Below are 4,851 nucleotides of genomic sequence, written 5' to 3' on the forward strand. Positions count from 1 at the left end.
GGCACAAGAGCCAGCCAGGCAGTTTCTTCCTGATTAGTTGGCAACACTATTTTAAGACCCCATTTATTAATTGGCCTTCTCAAATTTTTCTTTTCAAGCTCCTTCACTCACACAATTGGCTTTTCTTCCACCCCATACTTTGAACACCCTCTGTTTGAGTGGCTGAAGGGGGACTTCACCGGACCCCCTTGGAGGTCTGTGATGCATTGCAGAATGCCCCCCCATTCCATAATGCCCTGGGGATTATAGCCGCAGCATTTGAATGATCTCTAATCCCAGGGCGGCCAAGAGAGAATGTAATCATCGTTTTAATCTGTAGGCTGCCGTGTGCGACGCTTGTCAGGCCGTGGCGGATTGATGGAAATAGCGTGTCTTTAGTGGCAAATTACTCTTGGGGATCAAGGAGGCATCCGTCCACTCAGAAATAGGAGGGCCTCAAAGACACTGCAAAGATAAGACACATGAAAACGCAGCAGATGTGGGCTACTCAGAGGCCTCCTGGGCTGGCCACCATTTCAGGTGAAGAGCCAAGCAGTGTTCTGGCCCCACAGTGGGTGGATGTGAACAGGATGCAATTCAACAAGGATAAGTGCCGAGTTCTACATCTGGATAACAGAAATGAGGGACGTGCATACTGGATGGGCAGCAGTGTGTGTGAACAATATCTTGGGGGTACGGGTGGACCGGAAGTTAAATATAAGCTGCCAGTGTGATGCGGTGAAAAAAAAAAGCTAATGCGATCTTGGGATGCATCAACAGAGGCATAACATCCAAATCACACGATGTCATAGTCCTGCTGTACACAGCATTGGTCAGGCCACAGCTGGAGTACAGTGTGCAGTTCTGGAGGCCTCACTTCAAAAAGGATGGGGACAGAATGGAGCAGGTGCAGAGGAGAGCGACGAGGATGATCAGGGCCCTGGAGACCAAGCCCTGAGAGGAAAGGCTGAGGGAGCTGGGAATGTTTAGTCCAAAAAAGAGGAGGCTGAGGGGGGACAGGATTGCTCTCTTTAAGTATTTGAAGGGCTGTCACTTAGAAGAGGGCAGGGAGCTGTTCCTGTTGGCAGCAGAGGATAAGACTCGCAAGAACGGGTTTAAATTGTGGGTGGAAAGGTTCTGGCTTGATATTAGGAAAAAGAATTTTACAGTAAGAGTTGTTCGACAGTGGAATCAGCTGCCTAGGGAGGTGGTGAGCTCCCCCTCACTGGCAGTCTTTAAGCAGAGGCTGGGCAATCACTTGTCAGGGATGCTCTAGGCTGATCCTGCACTGAGCAGGGGGTTGGACTAGATGGCCTGTATGGCCCCTTCCAACTTTATGATTCTATGAGTACAGATCTGTTGGCCAAGGGCTGTAGAGCTCCGGGCATGGGCCAAGTGTTTCCGGCAGAGCTGTTTGCGCTCCACTCTCAGGTTCTCCCTGCCCCTGGGATCAGTAGTGGATTGGAAAGGGGCTGGGGCTTGAAGCCCGATACATCGTGCCCTCTGCTGTGGAAACCACTTCCCATCATCCCAGCAGTGCTGGGTCCAGTTGCAAGCCCTCGTTACTGAGCTCGAGTCACTCTTCGCGGCCTCAGGCTTCTTCCACACAGCAGTTCCTCCGCCAAACACTGGTCTGAAATGTGTCCTTTGCAGGAGGCTTCCTTTTTAAGCAATGGAAAGAGAAGTTCCTCACCCTCTCACCAGACGGGAGCTTGCTCGTCTGCCCAAATGCAGGAAGCCCTGCTGAGCTGGGCATCTCCCTGGGCACCAGCTGCGATGCCATCCTGGAGGGGAGCGAGATCTGCGACCTGCCACGCCTTCCCCTGGGCGCCCAGCGGGACAGCTGCCTCGGACTGAGCCTCAACGATGGGCGGTTCCTGCTTTTTCTTGCGCCCAACAACCAAGAGTGCAGGTATAGCTCTCCAAGAGGGAACCTCTTCCCGTGCCAGGTCTGACCCCCTGGTTCTCTCCCACTGAGCAGCGGGGGGGGGGGCATCACACTGGACTTCCAGGCAAAATTCAGATCGGTTTCTCCCTGGACCAAGGGCCCTGTGGCTCTGTAGAGGAGCATATGCTTGGCACACAGAAGGTCCCGGGTTCAATCGCCAGCAGCAGCTCCGGTGAAAAGGGTCAGGTCTTAGAGGATGGGAACAACCTCCACCTGAGACCCTGGAGAGCTGGTGGTGGTCAGAGGAGGTAATATTGACCTCGATGGACCGAAGGTCAGACTCAGTAGAAAGTGGCTCTGTATGTGTTAATGTGGGCTGTGGCAGCTTCCATATAAGTCACAGGAGCTTGTTTTTAGATAAGGTTTTGATTTTAAAAAAATTAGTATCCCTTTTAGCTTTTGTTGGCGTGGCAGGGGGGCAATCTTCAGTGTGCGGGCTGAATACTCCCCTGCCGTCCCTGCCCCCTACTTCACCCCACTGAAGGCTGATTCGTGGGCCAGTTTGCAGCTCCCTCTTTCCAAAGGTTGTTGCCCCTGGCCACAATATGCCGTTCAGAGAATGGTGTTGAGGGGCAGGTGGAGGGGTCGTTTTATGTGATAAGGTGCAAAGCTTGGAAAGAAGGCGACTAAGGGGAGACATGATAGAGGTCTATAAAATTATGCATGGTTTGGAGAGAGTGGACAGGAAGACGCTTTTCTCCCTCTCTCATAATACTAGAATACGGGGTCATCTGCTGAAGCTGGAGGGTGACATATTCAAAACTAATAAAAGGAAGTATTTCTTCACACAATGCATAGTTAAATTGTGGAACTCCCTGCCCCAGGATGTGGTGATGGCTGCCAACTTGGAGGGCTTTAAGAGGGGAGGGGACATGTTCATGGAGGAGAGGGGTATTCATGGGTACTAGAAAAAAGGATACTAGTCATGGTGCATCCCTATTCTCTCCAGGATCAGAGGAGCGTGCCAAATATATTAGGTGCTGTGAAACACAGGCAGGATGGATGTTGCTGCAGTCATCTTGCCTGTGGGCTTCCTAGAGGCACCTGGTTGGCCACTGTGTGAACAGACTGCTGGCCTTGATGGACCTTGGCCTGATCCAGCAGGGTCTTTCTTATGTTCTAATGTTAAAGGCGTGTGGTGATGATGTTTCTTTTTCCTCGCCCTTCTGCAGGCAGTGGCTGAACATCTTAAGAAAAGTCAAAGAGGTAAGAACCACCGAGTGGAGATAAGCATAAAGGGTGCTAAGGTTTGGTAGCAGATATCCAGGGAAAGAGTGTTGTTTGCTGTCAGGATACTAATGGAGAAGTGGGTTTAAAAACAAACCATAAACTTCCAAAGGTCTTCTCTTTGTTTGGACACAAACTCAATAATGCTGCATTTTTTTTAAAAATTGATTTTTTGTAAGATTTTTCTTTGAAAAAACTCAGAAAATTTGAAGTTCCTTTTAAAGCATGGTAAATGCACAGATGACTCTCGAGAAAGCTTAAGTAAAAATATTGTTAAAGATTACTTATGGAGCCAAGCAGATGAAAGTTCTCTGTCTAGATAAAGTCTACTTTAGAAATTACCTTGCCTGTTACCAGATAAAATGAGCCTGTCAATCAGGTGTTCTCCTGTGAATGCCCTCTGTTAATTCCAAATGTGCAACCCTAGTTTTCTCTGGCTTGAGGTTAAGCCCCAGTTTACCTCCCCCTCAGCCCCCCCCCAAAAAAGGGGGTTTCCGGCAGGTGGCCAGAAACTACGGGTGCCTCTCCCTTTTGTTTTGGTCTCCAGAGCTTCTCCCAGGGGTCTCCCTCCAGTTGCAAGGCCCACATCAACTCGTCAGCTAGAAAATGTTGCCGGAAAGGAGGAGCGGGCGCTGGCACGAGCAGCAAGGGGTCACCCGGCATGGAGAGGAGAGAAGGTATTTGGTCTGGTCCCTGCTCTGGGTTGCTTGAGTCCGGTTGTCCAAGCTTTAAATGGCAGTCATGCAGCTGCCCTGATTTGGATTGGGGTCACCGTGCTGGGAGAGGAGGGGGTTTGAACTCTGTGCCCCGATATGTTGTTTTCATGGTTTGAAACACACAGACACATACTTGGGGCTCTTATTTGCCCTATGGAAGGCATAATATCGATACGTACGTAAGTGCTGTTAAATCGCAACCAACTTACAGTGACCCCTGCAAGGGGCTTTCAAAGCAAGTGAGAAAAAGAGGTGGGGTTCACCATTGCCATCCTCTGCAGAGCCTTCCTTGGTGGTCTCCCATCCAAGTGTGTATACGTAAAATGCTGTCATGTTGCGGCTGACTTAACGGCGACTCCAGCAAAGGGCTTGCAAGGCAAGTGATAGACAGTGGTGAGGTTTGCCATTGCCTGCCTCTGCAGAGCCTTCCATGATGGCCAATCCAACTACCAATCCTCCTTAGCTTCCAAAAACTGACGAGCTCAGGCTATGCCATGGCTGCCTTCCCTCCAATTCTATAGGTACCTGAATAGAAAATTATGCAGGGCCAATCAGTTAACCTCCATCCCACAACCTGATCCCAGTTGAGGCCCTGAATGTTTGAGGCTTGCAGGCTCCCCAAAAGCATCACATTTCATTTGGCCCTGAGAATCTGGAGTTCTTTGGGGGCAGCCGTGAGAGTTTCTATGTTGCGTAGCCAAACCCTCGTCCAGTATCTGTCGCTTCTCCTCAGCCTTCCAGTCATGTCAGCTCTCCCCTGGGAGGGCTGGGCTATCCTCCTGCCCCCTCCCTAAGTGGCATGGTTGAGGTTGAACCCACGGGCCTTTCGCTTCCTAGTTGGTGACATCAGTCCCCTTGCTCTTCTCTGCAGCTGCCCGGACCAGCCTGTGCCAAGAACCATGCCTGCGCCACAGCTCCCTGGCACGTGCCCGAGTGCAAGCCGCTTGCCTCTTGGTGGGGGGAGCTGCAGCTGGCCCCACT

At 51.0% G+C, this 4,851-nt stretch overlaps 1 long non-coding RNA gene across 1 annotated transcript; it reads left to right on the top strand.

Moving 5' to 3' along the window:
* Positions 1-1,620: 1,620 nt before the first annotated feature.
* On the top strand, positions 1,621-3,749 carry LOC130474278 (uncharacterized). The gene is made up of 3 exons (XR_008933228.1): positions 1,621-1,891; positions 3,100-3,133; positions 3,702-3,749. It is a non-coding gene; the product is annotated as an uncharacterized LOC130474278 (long non-coding RNA).
* The last annotated feature ends 1,102 nt before the right edge of the window (positions 3,750-4,851 follow it).

Source organism: Euleptes europaea, chromosome 3 (assembly GCF_029931775.1).
Source record: "Euleptes europaea isolate rEulEur1 chromosome 3, rEulEur1.hap1, whole genome shotgun sequence".
In the NCBI taxonomy this organism is placed as follows: domain Eukaryota; kingdom Metazoa; phylum Chordata; class Lepidosauria; order Squamata; family Sphaerodactylidae; genus Euleptes; species Euleptes europaea.